This window comes from Macaca nemestrina, chromosome 17 (assembly GCF_043159975.1).
Source record: "Macaca nemestrina isolate mMacNem1 chromosome 17, mMacNem.hap1, whole genome shotgun sequence".
Taxonomy (NCBI): domain Eukaryota; kingdom Metazoa; phylum Chordata; class Mammalia; order Primates; family Cercopithecidae; genus Macaca; species Macaca nemestrina.
This window is the reverse complement of record NC_092141.1, coordinates 51981719-52001925: the sequence shown is the minus strand read 5'-3', so window position 1 is coordinate 52001925 and position 20207 is coordinate 51981719. Positions and strand designations below refer to the sequence as shown.

At 45.7% G+C, this 20207-nt stretch overlaps 1 long non-coding RNA gene across 2 annotated transcripts in view; it reads left to right on the top strand.

The window, feature by feature from the left end:
• LOC105476794 (uncharacterized) overlaps positions 1 to 19626 on the top strand; it is a 54356-nt gene extending 34730 nt beyond the window's left edge. Inside the window, exons 2-5 of one of the 2 annotated variants that reach the window (XR_011615720.1) lie at positions 3250 to 3415; positions 13454 to 13539; positions 16626 to 16700; positions 19031 to 19626. This is a non-coding gene — a long non-coding RNA (uncharacterized lncRNA). The remainder of the gene's footprint in view (positions 1 to 3249; positions 3416 to 13453; positions 13540 to 16625; positions 16701 to 19030) is intronic. The other variant, XR_011615719.1, reaches the window with a different exon arrangement.
• The last annotated feature ends 581 nt before the right edge of the window (positions 19627 to 20207 follow it).

The following is a 20207-nucleotide window of genomic DNA, read 5'->3' as shown; positions in this document are numbered from 1 at the left end:
TAAAAAAAAAAAAAAAAAAAGAGATGGGGGTCTCGTTACCCAGGCTGGTTATATGCATAGAAAAGATGTCTTTAAAGAAAGTCAATTGTTAACAGGGAATATCACCAGAGAATAGCAATGGAGAGGAATGGGGAACTTACAAAAACTACTGTAGCTTTGTATTGTTTGAATTTGTTAAAACAAGTGTATATTAGAAAATATTTTAATTAAGAAATTGGCTGGGCATGGTGGCATGTGCCTGTGGTCCCAGCTACTCAGGAGGCTGAAGTAGGAGGATGGCTTGAGCCCAGGAGGTTGAGGCTGGAGTGAGCTGTGATAGTGTACTCCAGCTGGGGTGACAGAGCTGGGCAGACAGAGACCCTATCTCAAAACAAAAACCAAAAATAAAGAAAATGAAGATTAAAAAAAAAAACTTGATGAAAAATAAGGGAATTTTCTGCTTTAAAGTTTAACTTTAGCCTTAACCCTTAACTCAAGGCTGTTCACAGTTGCCAGATGGCCTTGTTTTTCTCATGGCTTTTCCAGAGGCTGCAGTGTAGGTCACTTTTCCAGGAGGGGCTGTGAGGAGAGTCCTGCCTATCGCTCCCCTGGATTCCCTCGCTGCCCCCCATCTCTATTCTCCCACTACGCAGAACTTTCTCCAGTTCCTGGGACACCTTGCTTTCTCGTGCGGAAGAGACTTTTCACAGTGTGTTTACTCCCTCTGCCAGGAATCCTGTCTCAGACTTATCTCCTTCCTGTCCCTTTTTCAAGTTGGGTGGGGTGTCCCTCCCTTCCTCTGCACTTGCCTAGTGCTCTGTGTGATCCCAAGTTTACCTCTTGTCACACCATATTGGGAATTGCCTGTCTGTCTCCTATGATGGTGAACTAGTAGGACAGAGGCCGTGTTTATTTCCATCACAGCCTCGTGGTCCTGTTTCCAAAGGCTGGCACACAGCCTGGAACATGAGAAGTGCCCATTGCACGTGTTGAATGAGAGAATAAAGGAAGGGGAGAGCTCTGGTTCTCTAGTCAGAAACCCAAGCTTCAGTCATCAACTGCGTGTCCTGGTTTACTTGGCATATAGCTTCATGCCTCATAGACATGGGGCTTTCACGATCTAAAGAAAATCCTCTAGAGGAAATTTCCCCAAATGGAAAGCTAAGTAGACCGTAGATCCTTGCCCCTTCTCTCAATAGAGATGCCTACGGATTTCCAAAGAACTGATGACTATCACCCTCCCAGTTCTCTTGGATATTATCGAAGGATCATTTCCTTCTTGGAAATAAAGCAAGATGGTTTGTGTATATGTGTGTTTTTTTCCTCAAGCCCATGAGTCTCAAAACACCTACCCCCTCAAGTTCCAGAGGCATTGCAGCTGTTCTTAAAAAAAATGAAAATAACTAGAAAAATATATTTTGCCTCCCTGAGAAATAAAAATCTCATTTCCAAAATTTCCAAAAGAAATAATTAGGATGTCCTGAGTGTCCAGTATGTGTTCCTGGCACAGGAACACCATGAGGTTGAGAGGTTAATACTGAGTTAGGTCTCCAAGCATCCTTCAGAACAGTGTTGCACAAATGAGGTACCACATCAAGGCATGAGCAGAACAACAGAGCTCCCATGACATGTTATTCAGGAAGGGGCTCAGCCAGGAGAGTACATTTCTGCATAAGCCAACATCCAGAGCAAAGATTTATCGCTAAACTTAAAAAATCCACTGTGGGTTATTGTTGTTATTGGTGTGAATTATTATAACTTTTGTTATCTTTGGCTTGTGTATTCTGGTATGTCTGTTTTGGTTGTTATGGTAATGTTGGGGTTGAGTGTGTATTTTACTTGCTGTTTAAAAAAAATTCTTGTGGGATTTATGGGATTCTGGTGGTAAAGAATGGCTCTGGCTATTTTGGGTGGAAAGGGTTTCAGGTGCAGGGATGATTAGACTATAGGAGAGCTTCCTGTAGGTGAGCCACCGATCACAGCCAATCTGGGGCAGATGCTCACCTCAGCCTCTCACACCCAGACCAAGACTACTGATGCCTTGAGATCAGCTGCCTCAAGTCTCATGGCAGATGAGCAGAATGTCTTTGCTGAAGGACCCTTGCATCTTCTGAGCACACTCATCACCTCACAGGTTTCCAGGGACTGGGAGGCAGACTGGGAGGCTGGCACTGCCTGCCTCCCACAATGCCCCAGGTCCCAGCCCAGACTGAAGCTGATCTCCCTTGAGATTTCTGGAGCAGTCAGCAATGTGATCTGGCCTTTAAAGAGTGTTTTGTAACCAGGGGTGGAGGTAGCTGTAGCCTGAGTTACTCTTCTGCTTCTTAATATCCAAGACAGGCCTGGGTGTCTCACAGTGCCAATAATATTAATATTAATCGCCAACATATTGTCTCTATGAGTATTTACTATATGCCAGGCACTCTGCTGAACATTTGAGATGGAATACTTTATCTGATCTTCCCAAGAATCCTATAGGGTTTACTCCTGTTTTACAAATAAGGAACCTGGGGCTGAGAGGCTAAGCAACTTGCCTGAGATCACCGAACCTAACTACTTATAAGTGAAGAAGACAAGACACAAACACAGGCAGTATCTCCTGGGCAGTGGTGGACCACCCTAAGATGACCTCCAATGACCATGTCCTTGTATAATCCTATTCCCTTGAGCATGGCCACAACCTCTGACTGACTTCTCATCAATAGAATGATGCAAAGGTGATGAACATCACTCTCATGATTATGTTACCTTATTTAAAACTCTGGCTTAGCCAACTGGAGCAAGAGAGTCTCCTGATGGCCATAAAGAAGCAAGTACCCCTGTCGTGAACTGCCTTGCGAGGGCCACATGGGAAAGATTGTGGGTGGCCTCTAGGACACAAGGGCCACCTCCAGCCACAGCCAATAAGAAGCTGGGGGTCCCACACACACCACCACGAGGAAATGGATTCTGCCAATAACCTGCAGGAGTTGGGGGCAAATTATTTCTTAGTTGAGCCTCTAGATGAGAAGGTGGCTTGGCCAACACCTTGATTGCAGCCTTGTGAGACGCTGAGCAGAGGACCCAGCTAAGCCGTTCTCAGACTCCTGACCCACAGAAACTGTGATGATAAAAGTGTGTTGTTTTAACCCAGTAAGTTTGTAGTGATTTGTTACACAGCATAGGAAACAAATACACAACTCACACATTTAACCTGGCCCCATCCACATTTGTAGCAGGTCCTGTGCTCTGTGCGTGGGTCCTCCTACAGAGTTTCCCTTTCTTGCTTAGGGGAGTTCCAGCCTAATTTCTTGGAAAATGACCAGAGCAAGGGACTCCTGGGCTGCTTTCTGACCAGGAGACAGAGAAGCAGGGAACCCAGGCACAATCAACTCTTTATGTGAAAGAAGGATCAGCAAGAAGCACGTGAAGCCCTTCTGCCTTGCGGCAGCCACAGGTACAAACAGATTGGGATTAGGATTAAAGCTATCACCTGAGGATTGGTCTTAGCAGAAATGTGCCCTAATGATACTATGCAGTGGGAAGGGGAATGTTTTGGGATCTGAATCTATACTTATATAATTATGGGTTTTTTTTGTTTTGTTGTCGTTGTTTTTTTGTTTTTGAGACAAAGTCTTGCTCTGTTACCTAGGCTGGAATACAGTGGCACAATCTCAGCTCGCTTCACCCTCCGCTTCCTGGTTCAAGTGATTCTCATGCCTCAGCCTCCCAAATGGCTGGGACTACAGGCCCGCACCACCACGCCCAGCTAATTTTTGTAGAGATGGGGTCTTGCCATGTTGCCCAGGCTGGTCTCAAACTCCTGGCCTCAGTGATCCACCCGCCTTGGCCTCCCAGAGTGCTGGGATTACAGGCGTGAGCCACTGTGCCTGGCCAATTATGGTGTTTAATTGAGTTAGTGCTGGGCTTCTAGGGTGCATTTCACCTTGACTTTGAGTGCTGGAATGTAAAGTGTGGCCCACCAGTCACACGCAGCTGGAATGGTATTGCATCTGTTGGATACTTTCAATTTATCTACTTCATTGAGCATGGCAGTAAAACATCAATACCACAAGACAGGGCTGCCTGCATGATTCTGCAAAAATAAAATGTAGCCCTATGTTTGGGGACTAATAAAAGTGGAAGGTTCCCCTGTCATGTTGACCGTGTGTGTGCAATCAGGCCTGTGCAGAGCCTCGTCTAACAAGGACAGCCATATGAGGCCATTTAAAAAGGCATTTCCAGTCTGCCCCAGCGACCAGGGACACTGGACTCCTTCAGTAGTTACCACGAGAGGCCGAAAGCCACACAAAGTCCCGCCCAGAGTGGGCCTCCCCTCCAGGCAAAGCTGGCACCATCCTGGTGGCCTGTGGGTTTGCCTTTACTCAGCACAATTACCATAGAGAAAGGAACACCCATGCACAGGCTGTGGCTGGGCTGGGGACTTGGCCGTCTGGACATTGGGGTGGCAATTGTATTTCTCAGCAAGATGCCTCAAGAAGTGAGAACAGCTACTGACTCTTCTCTTATAGGATTCACGGAGCATTCAGTCCTTCTACTGGCAACTGAAAGGGACAAAACACATAGGCCTGTTCAAAAATGTCTTTTGCCAAGGGGATGTGGCTCATGCCTGTAATCCCAGCATTTGGGGACACTGAGGCAGGAGGATCAATTGAGCCCAGGAGTTTATGACCAGCCTGGGCAACATAAGGAGACCCTCATCTCTTATTTTAATTAATTAATTAATTATTTTTTGAGACGGAATCTCTGTCACCCAGGCTGGAGTGCAGTAGCGCGATCTCGGCTCACTGCAAGCTCCGCCTCCCAGGTTCACACCATTCTCCTGCCTCAGCTTCCTGAGTAGCTGGGACTACAGGTGCCCACCACTACATCCAGCTAATTTTTTGTATTTTTAGTAGAAACGGGGTTTTGCTATGTTAGCCAGGATGGTCTCGATCTCCTGACCTTGTGATCCACCCGCCTCGGCCTCCCAAAGTGCTGGGGTTACAGGCGTGAGCCACCACGTCCGGCATTAATTAATTTTTTACTGACTCTTCATTCTGGTCTAAAGGGAGACCTCATCTCTACAAAATATTTAAAAATTAGCTTGGCTTAGTGGTGCATGCCCACAGTCCCAGCTACTCAGGAGGATGAGATGGGAGGATAGCTTGAGCCCAAGTGTTCGAGGCTGTACTGAGCAGTGATCATGCCGCTGTACTCCAGCCTGGGTAACAGAGTAAGACCCTGTCTAAAAAAAAAGTCTTTTGAGGAGATGTCAGCTGGGCAAGACTGTCATCCTGCTGTGTCCAACTCCAGTCTATCTGCCTTCCTGACCCAGAATTTTTTTGGGAGATAGAGAATCAGATGTGGGTGAGGCTTTGGAGGAATGGATGAAGACTTTGTTCTCTGTGGACAGGGTGAGAGGCAAGAGATCAACCTCAGAGAGCCCAAGGGGAGGAGCAGCCCCCAGCTCTGGAGTGAGTTTGGCCCTCAGAAACCCGAGGATTCCTGGGCTGCTGTCTGCACATGAAAGTCAAGTGGCTAGACAGGAGCTGGATGGCTGGGCTGGGTCCTTGGGTCCTCATGGAAAGATGGCTCAGAAACAACAGAATTTGGCCAGGCGCAGTGGCTCACACCTGTAATCCTGGCACTTTGGTGAGGCGGAGGCGGGTGAATCACTGAGGCGAGGAATTCAAGACCAGCCTGGCTAACACAGTGAGATCCTATCTCTACCAAAAAGTACAAAAATTAGCCAGGCATGGTGGCATGTACCCGTAGTCCCAGCTACTCAGGAGAATGAGGCGGGAGAATCACTTGAACCCGGGAGGTGGAGGCTACAGTGAGCCAAGATAGTGCCACACTGTGCTCCAGCCTGGGTGACAGAGTCTCAAAAAAAAAAAAAAAAAAAAAAAAAAAAGAAAAAAAAAGAACAGCGTTTGTGCCAAATGAAAAAGACACAAGCATCCACATTAGCCAAAAATTAATAAGCACACTCAAGAAGACTCAGGAGACGCACAAAACAACGGGAGTGTGCAGATGCGCAAAAACTCAGAGCGTATCACTCACATCCCTGTCTGTGAACAGTACTTGAGAAAGACTGGCAAAACAACCAGTGAATCCACTAGAGACCTCAGGACATAAGAAGATGAAGCAATGCCCTCATCTTGCTGGCTCGGACAGGAAAGGTGTGATCTCACTCATGTTCCGTGTCCCTTATGAGCACGGCAGCTCTATTCCACATCTTCACTTGAGACCCTTTTGGTGTCAAAGTCCATAAATGTGCTTTTATTGCTTCCATTTCATGTTTATTATTTTTTCCATTGTTTCTTCTGTTTAGTTCCCTTCCTTTGACCCATTGGATCAAATTCCTATTCGTTCTGCTTCTCACCTGCTCAGCTAAGGAATACCACTGCCCTTTCCATTTAACGAAGACTCACTTTTCTCCCATTCACTAAAGAACGCACAATTCTCTACTATTATTTGAAAGTAACATGCCAGCAAAGAATGACAGAAAAGAAGGACAGGTGTGGGTCCCTGGTGACTGGGAGCTTTCCTATGAACCCAAGATTGCCTATTTGGGCTTATTCTGCAAGACAGAAGAGCAGCTTGCATATTTGCCTTTGGTATTTGGGCTTTTCTATTACATGCAGCAAGGATAGATTCTATTGTTGAAGACATTGCCCGTCTCTTCCTGGGTAGGAGGATTCTGTACCTGCTTTATTGAGGACAGACTCACATATGACTGGTTTGGGCCAATGAAAATTTAGCAGAGGTGACCTGTGCCACTTCTAAGCAGAAGCTTTGAGAATCACTGTGTTATTCCACCATTTTCTCTTTTTCTATGCCCTGGGCCCAGTAATGCCCCAGGTCAGAGACACTCTGACAGCCCAGGTCTCAAAGTAAACAGTACTTGGAGCAAAGCAGTATCCCCAGCACAACGGATCAGTTAAGTGAGCAAGAACTAAATCTTGAAACCCTTGAGATTTTTGGAATCATTTGTTAACACAGATTACCCAGTCTATTCACACCGATACAATAGTCAAACATAATTCTAGCTTCTGGCGTTGCTTCCTAAAATGTATTTTATTTAACAATGCATCATGTCATCTAATATTTAATCACCACTCTGGACTTATAATTAACCCTATTTTCTGAGGCAGTGATGGGGACATAGGGAGATTAGGTCACCTTCCCAGAACAGCACAGCCAGTAAAGGGAGCAGAGCCAGATTTCAAACTCCAAAGAGACAATCTCTTGCTCATCTTACTGCAAAAAGCTGCCACAGGGGAAATGGTAGCAGCCTCACTGGCATCACAACAGAAGTGCATGAAGGACTGTGGTTTCTACTTGGGGTTTTCTTATTCAATTCCATTTTTAGCTAGAATGGCACACGGTGGCAGGTTGCTGACTGTTATCCTTGGAGTCTGATTGACTTAATAAGGATCTTCTAGCCCCCAAGCTTCTCATGCATTAAAAAAAATAAAAATAAAAAGGAGCCAGACATGGTGGTGTGTGCCTGTATTCCCAGCTTCTTGGGAGGCTGAGTTGGAAGAATGGCTTGAGCCTGGAAGTTCAAAGCTTCAGTGAGCAGAGATTGCACCACTGCACTCCAGACTGGGTGACTAAAGTGAGTGAGACCCCTGTCTCTAAAAAATAATAATAATGGCCGGGTACCATGGCTCATGCTTGTAATCCCAACACTTTGGGAGGCTTAGGCAGGATTGCTTTAACCTAGGAGTTTGAGACCAGCCTGGGCAACATAGTGAGACAAAAATGTCTCTACAAAAAATGAGGTGGGAGGATCACTTGAACCCAGGAGGTCGAGGCTACAAACGGCTGTGATCTTGCCACTGTACTCCCACCTGGGTAACAGAGACCCTGCTTCAAAATAATAATAAATAAGGGAAGAAAAACATAACTGTCAATGTCCAACTCCCACTGCCAAACTGGACCTAAAAATGAATGTTCAGTGTAAATATTCCATACCGTCTGAACCCGAGGCCTGAATAATCAGTTTCCTGAATTGGGGGAGGTTATCTTCAGTTTCACTTTTGTGCGGTAATTCTAGGCTTCTGGCGGGATTCAAATCTCAGGGATGTGTACTTAGCAGAACAGCGGTCCCATTATCTGGGAGTCTGGGATTCGATGCCTCTGCTTCACACCCTGCTCTGAGTTTGGCAGAATGGTCACCTTTCTCAGGAAACTCAGGCAGTCCCCAGCCGTCTCCCTGGGAGGGAGCAAAACTATTCAAGGGCCCCTTTCACGAGGAGAAGAAAAAAAAAAAATCATTCAAAAACCTCACACCAGCATAAACCAAAGTATTCAGGGCCTCTTACAGATTTTTAAACAAGGCTTTATGGGGAAAAAGAGGAGTTGGGAAGAAGAAGAGAAAAGAACTCTTGGAATTAGATTGAACCAATCTGGACATGAACAAGAAAATGGTACACATACCAGTTGATGGTGGGGGTTGGGAGGGCAGTGAAAATCACTGGCAATTCCACAGACTCAACTTTCCATTTTTATCTTGACATTTTTCCTACCTGAGCTTTTATGCAAGTAGGGTTTTGGATCTCCAGGCTATAATTTATGTAATATTTAATGATGAAAAAAATGGATTTGAACCAAAGCACTCCACTTCTCAAAAAGCTGACTGATCACCTCCTGCCCCTCTCAGAAGTTGACTTTGAAGGAGGCCTTGTGTCGCTTTCGGATCAAGCCTCTTCCCAAGCCTTATGCCTGTTCTGAGCTGTACAAGTTAGGGACCACCATCCCTCAACCTGGGAAAAGACCTGGCTCAAAGAACAGAGAGAAATACTTGGTGCATGGAATTGGTAAAATAAGAGTGTGCCGAGGATGGGCTGTGGAAGCCCTAGAGGTGCTGGGTATATTGGAGCCTTTGGTTTGCTGTCTGAACTGTGGACAAGGGAGTATTACCACCATGCCCATGAGAAAGATGGATGCCTTAAGCTGGTGGGGTATCATATCTTAGTTTGGATTTGGAGCAAGTTTTCTCAGATGGCTTGAAAAGTCTGATGCTAAGAGGTATCTAGAGTCTTTTTTTTTTCTTTTTTTTTTTTTTGAGACAGGGTCTTGCTCTGTTGCTGAGGCTGGAGTGCACTGGCATGATCTTGGTTTACTGCAACCTCTGCTTCCTGGGCTCAAGCCATCCTCCCACTTCCGCCTCCCAAGTAGCTGGGACTACAGGTGTGCACCACCACACCTGGCTAATTTTTGTATTTTTTGTAGACACAGGGTTTTGCAATGTTGTCCAGGCTGATCTCAAACTCCTGAGCTCAAACAATCTGCCCACCTCAGCCTCCCAAAGTGCTGGGATTACAGGCTTGAGCCACCGTGTCCAGCCTATCCAGAGTCTTGACAACAAGATAGATCACAGAGTTCTAGAGGAGTGAGGTTGTTGCCACCTGGACAGCACACGACCCTGAACTCAAGGATTTATCACTTCATGTTCAACCTTTGATCCTAACAAGGCACCCGTGAACGGATTTAATAGAATGGTGTTCACTGGCAGTGAGAAGTTGATCCAGGTGGGGCCCGGTGGCTTACACCTATAATCCCAGTACTTTGGGAGGCCGAGGTGGGTGGGTCGCTTGAGGTCAGGAGTTCGAGACAAGCCTGGCCAACATGGTGAAACCCTGTCTCTACTAAAATACAAAAAATTGCTGGGCATGGTGGTGCATGCTGGTGATGCCAGCTACTCGGGAGGCTGAGGCATGAGAATCGCTTGAACCCAGGAGTTGGAGGTTGCAGTGAGCTGAGATTGCACCACTGCACTCCAGCTTGGGTGGCAGAGTGAGACCCTGTCTCAAAAAAAAAAAAGGTAAGAAGTGATTCAGGTTGGAAGCATGGATTTCCAAAGAACTTGCGGACTTCATAAAGGCATAAGAAATCCCAAGATCATCTGCAGGACTTTTAGGATGACTCGTTACCACATGCTGTCCTGAAATGAAGATGTTGTACTCGGCTCCCTGGTATTGAAGGCACTTTCTCTCAAAGCGAGAATGGATTGAGTAGGGGTCCGAGTCACCTCTGTAACTAAGGATGTATCAGTTAGTTATTACTGTGTAACAACATACCCCCAAACTTCATGGCTTATTAAAGCAAACAATTCTTATTCCTCACAGGTCATCTATGGAACAATTGTGGTTTCTTCTGGTCTGGGCTAGACTAGGCTGTTTATGACGTGGCTGGCTCATTCCTCTCTTGCCAGCTGGCAGGTTAGCTGGGTACTGGCTGGTCTTGGATGGCTTCACTCATATGTTTGGTGATTGGTTGACTTTTGGCTGCAGCAATGGCAGTGACTGAGTCATGAATCTCTCTGTATCCAGTGGGCTAGCCCAGGCTTGTTCCCTTGGTGGTGGCAGGGTTCCCACAGAATGAGTAGAAGTGTGAAACCTGGCCTCAGAACTGGCTCAGTGTCACTTTTACCTCCATTCCATCAGCCAAAGCAATCCATAAGGTCAGCATGAATTCAAGGACAGGGGAAATAAACTCCATCTCTTGATGGGAGGAGCTGCAAAATCACATCATCAATGGTGTGGGTAAAGGCAGGTTTGAAGCACTGGAGCCATATTTGTAGAGAGCCTACACAAATGGGTTGGCTGTATTTTTGAGATGGCTGACCCGGGCCAGGGGTACAATGTGTGACATGGAACTGAGGCCATCTCTGTATGAAACGAGTGTACCATAGAGGTATCAGACACATAGCCCTAACTTCAATGGGCCTGTGTTCCTAAGCCAGCAACTGTAGGGCCAAAGGGTTTCCCATTTCAAAATATTACCTAGGATTTCTTCTCTCAGTACTCTTGTGAGTGTTTCCTGCATTTTGCAGTAAAGGGAACCACAAAATAAGGGCTTGGGGCTATTTTTTTTTTTTAAACAGATATTTCTTTTTGAAACAAGGTTTAAGCCAATCAAACATTCTTCTTTGGAAACAACTGATTGCAGTATTTCTACTGTATAGTTTCATTGATTCCTGCTGACTTCCTAAGGTACTACGCACATGGAGGAGGTAGAAGGAGTAAGCCAAGCTTAGTAGTTTAAAGACTATAAATCAAATTTTGTAAATCTAGGGCACAAATGTGACCTACTAAGGACAGTAGTGAACCATGGTGCCCCATCCAGTTATTGAGAGCAAGACTCTCAAGCATTCAACTTGGCTGTATGAGTTGGTCTTGAATCATGTCCTTGAATATCTCTAGAGTCACCTACACAGACCCATGATGCTGCCATCTCTGGGAGAAAAGAAGCAGCATTTGTGAGGTGGCCTGATTCCCTGATCATCCCACCCCACCCCATGGTGATACAATAAAAAAATGAAAAGTTGCTTCTTAGGCTGGGCACGGTGGCTTGCGCCTGTAATCCTAGCATTTTAGGAGGCCGAGGCAGGTGGATCGCTTGAGCTCAGGAGTTCGAGACTAGCCTGGGCAACATGGCGAAACTCCATCTCTACAAAAAATACAAAAATTAGCCAGGTGTGGTGGTGTGCACCTGTACTTCCAGCTACTTGGGGGTCTGAGGCAGGAGGGTAGATTGAACCTGGGAGGTCGAGGTTGCGGTAAGTTATCGTACCACTGCACTCTAGCCTGGATGACAAAGTGAGAACTTGTCTTTAAAAAAAAGTTTCTTACTGAAGAGTTAATGTGGCAAATACTGCTGGTTACTTACCCAATAGCTCTTCCTTACTGCCACCACACACTTTGCTTTCTTCCAGGCTAACAGAATCCTAATTTGGTTTCAGTACAGGTAGCAATGCGTTTTGGCAAGTTAGGACCCTCCATTGCCCCAGAGAATGAACTGTAACTGGTCCAAGGTAACCACTGTACTCCCTTTTTCCTGTGGTAATGATTGGTCTCAGGGTGGACATGTGACGTTATTCTGGCCAATAGTACAAAGAGGGAGTCTTCCAGGGGCTTCTGGGAAAGATTTCTCCTTGATAAAAAAAGAGAGGTGAGCTAAGAGAAGTCTTCATCCCTTCCTTCCTGCTTTCAGACTTTATTTTAGATGAAGAAAAGTGATGTTTGGAGATGTCGCAGCCATCTTGTCACCACAAAGGAAGGGCTAAGAGAATCTCTCAGAAACGGACCCAAGCCCTGACATTGTGTTGCTAGCTACCCTGGAACCAGGGATGGAGTGTAACCAGAAGTATGATCCAGCAGCCATGGTTGTTTAAGGCTAGGCTTTGTTCTGACTGGTGAGGCATTGGTTCTTATTTGTCAATGTCTGGACCAGATTGGTTGTTAAGTATTTTGAACACCCCTTGGTTGGAATCAATGCCTCTGGATTTATTGGTATGTAATGAAAATAAACACTTTTTATAAAAACCACTTAATTGGATATTGGATATTCAGTTACTTGCAGCCAAAAGCTTTCTAACTATGTAGTTCGGGTTCACAGAACCCAGTCACATCTGAACTGCATCTGTGGGGACTTCACTTGCACAGCTTTGGGGGACTTCAACCCTGTTAGCATCTGTCTTATTCCTTCCTCACCACCACTCCCACCCCCTACCCATTGTTAGGTAGCAATAACGTCTTTCTGTGTTTATTTTATATATCGGGTGGTGGTGGGAGGGTAAAGGCAAACTATCTAATATCTGTGGCCTGGAAAAGGAAGCTATTGTAGCTCTATCAGTATACTGTATCTGCTCTTCTTGGAAGAGTCGAGATAGAAATTTATCCTCTCTGGCAGAATGTAGGAGATTTAACTAACTTCTACCTAATCTGTCCATTTGCTCTTTTGCTTTACCATTTGATTAGCCATATTGATAATGTCTTTTTTAGGAATGAGGCTTGGGGAGCCATCAGTTACCCAGTCAACCAATCAATCTTGTTGATGCATGCCATCAGTAACAAGAGGAGACTTCAGGGAGAGGGTCTGTGGGCACACTCGCTGCTTTACATTGTAATTTTTTTTTCTGTGTCCATCTTCCCTGTTAGACTATAAGCAACTTAATGGCAAGAACGATATCTTCAATCTCTATATTCCTAGGTTTAGCATAGTATCTGGCCCATACAGTGTGATTAATAGATGATTTGTTGAAAGAAGAAAAATAATCACATATGAAATTATTTTAAAATGCATATTCTACCAAGACAAGATTATTTTTATGGACACAGAAACACCTTCCTATGTGGCCAGCTAAAAAAAGTTCTAATTAGGGATATTGGAATATCTTATCCCATTTTAAAACCAACACATTCAGAAATACAGTCAAAGGGAATCAGCCCATCTTTCCACATGTTTTTTGTGGCACCGTTTGTGCCTAGAAAGCCTTTTTTTAATGGGAAAGATGATGTTTCTTAAAGCAACTCTCCTACTAAATATGGTGATGAGAAATGGAAATATCATTCTCAGGGTTAAAAAAGATTTTTCATGACTTCACTAAGTAGTGTGTTTGAACTAACTTTAAAAGCTGACTTCGAGAAACTAGATAAAATATATTTCTATCTCTGCTAACCATCTTTCAACATGTCAGCTCATCTGAGGCCTCCCCGAGATCCGTGAGAGACAGCATGTAAACTGTTCTTTAGATGGGCATCTAAAAACTCATCAAATAGCAAGGTATGAAAAACAAAATCACCTCCAAAACTTTCAAATTGCATTGATCTGTGGCATAAAACCCTCACCACAGGAAGAGAAATGATGGATTTGAGACCCGCAGGAGGATTCGTTTAAAGTGCTTTGTGTTGTGTGTATGTGTGTGTTTTATTTTAATTTATGTATGGAATTGCCCGGGAGTAGTAAATAGACTTTATTTGCTATATTTCGAGGAAGATAAAATTATCAGGACTGTCTATGTATTTCAAAGCCAAGAAAAACAAAAACAGCTTTGAAGCGTCTCCTGGATTTTTTTGTCCTAATCTTCTAAGAGATGGTCTTGATAATGTTTATTCTTTTCTTCTTTCTAAACCGATTGAAAGTACCATTTTTCTCAGTTAAAATAGCAATCTGATTCTTAACTAGGTCAGGCAAAGCACCCATTGAGCACCACAGATTATTTAAATGATTGCAAAAGGGCAGTAGGCATTTCTGAATAGCATTGCCACACTTCTTTCCAAATCTCTCTCCTCTCCTTCTCTCTAAGCCTGTGTGGCTCCCACCGGGAACACACCCTGGTCTTTGAAGGGTGGGTTTTCCATTTGAATTCATACCCACCATCTGGACAAGTTTTTCTGCTGCGTTTCCCCTATAACCCAAAGAGAGAAGCCGTTTTCCATCTGCTTGGAGATAATGTGTAGAGTTTTTGTTTCCACTGGTGGGCACGGGGAAGGAGATACACATACTGTATTATACGCAGCCAGTGATGATGGAGAGGCAGGGCTTTGTTTTAAATTTTACATACTCAGAAACATCCATTTCTGACAAAATCCCAGCTTGTGAATCCCCCATAGCCTGGAGGAGCAATTGGCAAACTTTTTCTGTAAAGGGCCAGATAGTAAATATCTTAGGCTGTGTAGGACATTTGGTCTCTGTTGAAACTGCTCAACTCTGCACAAAAGTGGCCGTAAACAATATGGATTTGAATAGGCATGACTGTGTTCAGTAAAGCTACGTACAGAACCAGACGGTGGGCCTTGGTCCCTGGCTCAGAGCATCTCTCTGTGCTTCACGTTGGAGGCTCACATCTTGGTTTTCTGCAAGATGGCATTCTACCTGCCCTCGTGAGGAGGGGGTGAGCACAGCAATGGCTCAGATCCACTTAGGCAAGATCATACCGCCATCCTGCCTGTGTCCCTGGACACACCTTTGTACAATGGAGACCTGGTGAGCATTATAGGGTGTAAACCCTCAAATATATGAGCTTGCCAGCTGCCCTTGTTAAGGCCCTGAGTGTCCCATCTCAGTCATGGTGATCATCTTCTCTCTCATCAAATATTTCATTCTTTGGCCTCTTCTCCATACTCTCAACTAGGGCTAGCTTTCTGAAGTACTGTTTGGTCATGGAGCTCTTGTTTGAACAATGGTTGATGAAGAAAGTCCATCATGTCTAATCACAGCATTCAAGGCTCCTTATAAGCTGGCACCAGGGCTGACTTATCTATTAGGCACAGTAGGTATAGCAGTTGGTGTCCATGATGCTTTTAGGCCCTCAAGCATGTTTTGACTTTAATTTCCTTTAAAGTAGAAGAAAAATGAGTACAATAATAGTAATAAAGAGCATATAATAATGAATCCAGGCTGGGTTATATTCTCTCTCTTTTTTTTTTTTGAGTCTGAGTCTCACTCTGTCACCCAGGCTGGAGTGCAGTGGCCCAGTCTCAGCTCACTACAACCTCTGCCACCCAGGTTCAAGTGATTCTCCTGCCTCAGCCTCCCAAGTAGCTGGGATTATAGGCGCCCACCACGGCCAGCTAATTTTTGTATTTTTAGTAAAGGTGGGGTTTCACCATGTTGGCCAGGCTGGTCTTGAACTCGTTACCTCAGGAGATCCGCCTGCCTTAGCCTCCCAAAATGCTGGGATTATAGGCGTGAGCCACCGCACCTGGCCTATATTCTTTTTGTAATTAAAAAAATTTTTTTTAGAGACAGAGTCTTGCTCTATCACCCAGGCTGGAGGGCAATGGCATGATCATAACTCATTGCAGCCTTGGATTCCTGGGCTCAAATGATCCTCTTGCTGCAGCCTCCTGAGTAGCTGGGACCACAGGCATGCATCACTATATCTGGATAATTTTTAAAATGTTTTGTAGAGACAGGATCTTGTGACTGGATGCGGTGGCTCATGCCTGGAATCTCAGCACTTTGGGAGGCCGAGGCGGGCAGATCAATTGAGGTCAAGAATTCGAGACCGGCCTGGCCAACGTGACGAAACCCTATCTTTACTAAAAACACAAAAAATTAGCCGGGCATGGTGGTACAAGCCTGTAATCCCAGCTATTCAGGAGGCTGAGGCAGGAGAATGGGTTGAACCCAGGAGGTGGAGGTTACGGTGAGCTGAGATTGTGCCACTGTACTCCAGCCTGGGTGACAGACTGGGATTCCATCTCAAAAGAAAAAAAGAGAGAGAGAGACAGAATCTCACTAGTTCAAGACCTTGCTTAGGCTGGTCTTGAACTCCTGGCTTCAAACAATCCTCTCGCGTTGGCCTCCCAAAGTGCTGACATTACAGGCATGAGCCACCATGCCCAGCCTATATTCATCTTTATACCAATGTAGTTGTAAATATAACTTTTTTTTTTTTTTTTAAATAGAAGAAGGGAGACCATCCTGGCTAACATGGTGAAACCCCGTCTCTACTAAAAATACAAAAAACTAGCCGGGCGAGGTGGCGGGCGCCTGTAGTCCCAGCTACTCCGGAGGCTGAGGCAGGAGAATGGCGTGAACCTGGGAGGCGGAGCTTGCAGTGAGCTGAGACCCGGCCACTGCACTCCAGCCTGGGCGACAGAGCGAGACTCCGTCTCAAAAAAAAAAAAAAAAAAGAAGAAGGGGCCCACAAAAGCAAAAGGACTTGAAGTCCTTTCTAAAGATTGCCACATAAAATACGGAAGGCCCAGTTACATTTGCATTTCAGATCAACAGTGAATATCTTTGTATAAATATTTTGCAAATATTGCATGGGGCATATTTGTGCTAAGAAAACAATTGTTGTTTATCTGAAATTCAAATTAACTGGGCATCTTGTATTTTTTATTTGCTAAATCTGGCAGGCCTGCAGGAAAGTCATAATGTGGCCCTGGCTGGCATGAAGTGCAGTTGCAGCCTTCTCTCTTGTGTTCTTGAAGGTAAGTGTTTAGGTCAGGCTCCCTGGAAACAGACCCTAACATGAGGATTTATGTACAAGTAATTTCTTCTAAAGAAGTGCTTTCAAGGGAGACAAGTGGGAGAGTGAGGGAATAGTCAGCGCAGGACAGGCAAGGAGGCCAAGCAAGGGTGAGTCTCAGGCCAGTCCCTATAGAAGGTAGCTTCAGTCTGACCCCATCTGAGTCACTTTAGAAATGTCCTAAAGGATATCTGGGGTCAGGCGCGGTAGCTCACACCTGTAATCCCAGCACTTTGGGAGGTCAAGGTGGGCAGATCGTGAGGTCAAGAGATCGAGACCATCCTGGCCAACATAGTGAAATCCCATCTCTACTGAAAATACAAAAATTAGCTGGGCGTGGTGGCGTGTGCCTGTAGTCCCAGCTACTCAGGAGGCTGAGGCAGGAGAATCGCTTGAATCCAGCAGGTGAGCTTGCAGTGAGCCGAGACTGTGCCATTGCACTCCAGCCTAGCAACAGAGCAAGACTCCATCTCAAAAAAAAAAAAAAAAAGCTATCTGGCCAGAGGATTGACGTTGTCATCTACACTAGACTGGAAACATGGCTGGTCCAAGTTCAAAGCTTAAAGAGAATAATCACCCTGCCCCTGTTGCTAGCTTTCATCTGGTTTTACTTCCTAACCTGTGCATAAGCAGTGCAAAGGAGAATGATGAAATCAAGCATATATAATGGCATGAAAGAAGGCAGCTCCCTCATGCTGGTCTGTACCTCACATTGGGGCGTCAGTACCGCACAGAGGAGGCCTGTACTTACAGGGGAGGCCTGTACTTACAGGGGAGGCTTGTACTTACAGGGGAGGCCTAGGCCTCACAGAGAAGCCTGGACCTCACAGAGGCCGGCCTGAAGTTGGCAGTCCCAGCAGCTTACACAAGGGAAGGGATTTGTTACTTCAGAGGAGCAGCCTCGCTGTATTTTATACCTTTTTGCTGTTGTCCAGGAGAGGCCCATACCTCACAGAGGCATTATGTCAGAGCCCAAGGATCTGCCTTATCGTGAAAATAATTTCTTACCTCCGCCCCTCAGTGTTTTAACCCTTACTGCACCATCAAGGTTATCCCACAGCTCTGTAGGCTGAACGCAGCCCTGCCGTGTCACCAGCACAGGCAAGAGAGGGCATTGTGATGAGCCATGAGAGATAGGGATTTGACATTCTGCCTGCCCTCTCCACTGGGGAACTTTCTCCTACCTCCAAGCCCAAGAGGAACACATACCCTTCGGGGTACCTCGGCACACCTCTGTCACTGATGACCCCTGCCATAAACATTCACATGCACATCTGCTCCCTGGGTGCCTGTGACCTCTGCGCTGGCAGGGATTGTGTTTTATTCATGTGGTTTTTCCACAGCACCTAGCCCATAGTAGCCCCTCAAATGTTGGCTATATGAACACACAAATGAATGAATGAAAGAATGAATGAATGAATGAATATAGGAATTTCATCTGCAGCTTTGCACAAGCAAGCACTTGCACCACAACTGGCCGGCGCTGAGTTACTGTAGGTGAGGTGTGTGTATGCAACTAGAGGCACCAAAAAATTAGTAGGAAACTGAAAAAACAGAGTCTTGTATCCAATGGCATCAAGCTTCATCCTGGTAGAGCAAGATGGGTATCAGCAGTCCCATCCACTGGAGGTGTTGTCTTCTGTGTGCTTGGGCCGCAGACTGAGGCCTTTCCCTAACCTGCACTGGAGCGTCCCGTTTGATTGATGGCTTTATTTTTACCTCCCATTTCCAGGAATGGGAGCCTGGTCCTAGTCCACCTCCATTTCCTGTTTAGGGCCTAGCCTTTGCCCAACTCCTCACCAACCCCTTTCTTTTGGAGGCTTCCTGTGTCTTCCCTGCATCCCCAGCTCTAAAACATCCGGACCTGATGGGCAATAGCCTGGTGTGAAGAGCATCAGGAAATCTCATGGCCAGATTGGACCCCCGTGGCCTTAGATGCCAGCCTCAATCAGATCTACATTCAAGGTGTCTCCTGCCTCTCCTTCCCCAAAGCCTACTGGGCAGCCTACTCCCACAGCCAGAGGTGGGTGGGGGAGGCGAGGGCCCCGATGCAGGAGTGGACATTTCCGGGTTTGGATCTTGACTCTGACACTGACCAGCCGAGTGGTCTTGGGGAAGTTATTTCATCTCAGGTTCCTCATCAGTCAACTAATAATACGATCTCATCGGAAAGAGAGAATTAAGTGAGATCACTTAGCAGATACACAAAACCATATCAATTCTTTTCCCTTGTGCTCTTGGGTCCCTACCTCTTCCTAAATTTCTCCTTCTCCACTTATCTTTGAAATGCAGGGTTCAAAGTGCCTTGCAGTCTGAGAAAGAGCCAGAGAGGCACTCTCCTTGAGTCCTACTCTGCAACCACGCCTTTCTGAGCGGCCGCTCTCTTGTATGCCGGGGAAGGGAGGATGACGTTAACCAAAAGGACCGGGCAGCAGACATGAGGAGCAACAAAGCACAAGACAAGCACACAGGGCACAGGTTGCTGAAAAGGGCACAGACGGCACAGCACATTCTGCCCAAGCTGGAGAGACAAACATGATTAGAAAGAGGCAGAATGGAATACACTCCTGACGTCAGTGGGCAAGAGGGGATGAAGCAATAAAGGGAAAATGCTGTAAAGGAAAACTGGAATTTCATTTTCACGGTTGGTTCTCAATTACTCAGGCTCGGTGGGAGGTTATACTTGTACCAAATGTAGCACCCAGAGTACATGGCCGCTCCTCACTTCCTGGAAGCAGAGTAATGGTTGCCATTCACTTTCTGATCCATTCAGTAAGTTCCTGGTGGGATCCTTCAGAAAGAGAGGTGCCCTGTGAAAGGGTGACATCCATTATGCTGCTACAGTCTCCTGCCCTTTCCACTTGCTTCCATTTCTGTCTCCTTCTCTTCCTGCTGTTTACCACAGCCAAGACATAGAATGACTAAGAAATTCAGTGATGGCTGTCCTCAATTTCCAGTTTAATTCAGATTATTTTCTGTGAGAAAAAAAAGTCCTAAGGTTGATCTTTCTTTTCTTTTTTTTTTTTTTTAGAGACAGAATTTCACTTTGTCACCCAGGCTGGAGTGTGCTGGGGCAATCTCGGCTTGCTGCAATCTTTGCCTCCTGGGTTCAAGTGATTCTCCTCCCTCAGCCTCCCGAGTAGCTGGGATTACAGCTGCCCACCACCACACCTGGCTAATTTTTGTATTTTCGGTAGAGACAGGGTTTCGCCATGTTGGCTAGGCTGGTCTCGAACTCCTGACCTCAAGCGGTCTGCCTATCTTAGCCTCTTAAAGTTCTGGGATTACAGGCGTGAGCCACTGCGTCCGGCCCCAAGGTTGATTCTTTCAAGAAAAATCATTTAGTTACTTTTCGTGTTATTTATTCCCCCAGTATCACCTATAATATGTTCATCACAAGAGGGGATGCAGGAGGAGTTAAGATGAGCTACTCAGTCCACATCGTCCGGTAAGAGAGTCAGGGATGTAG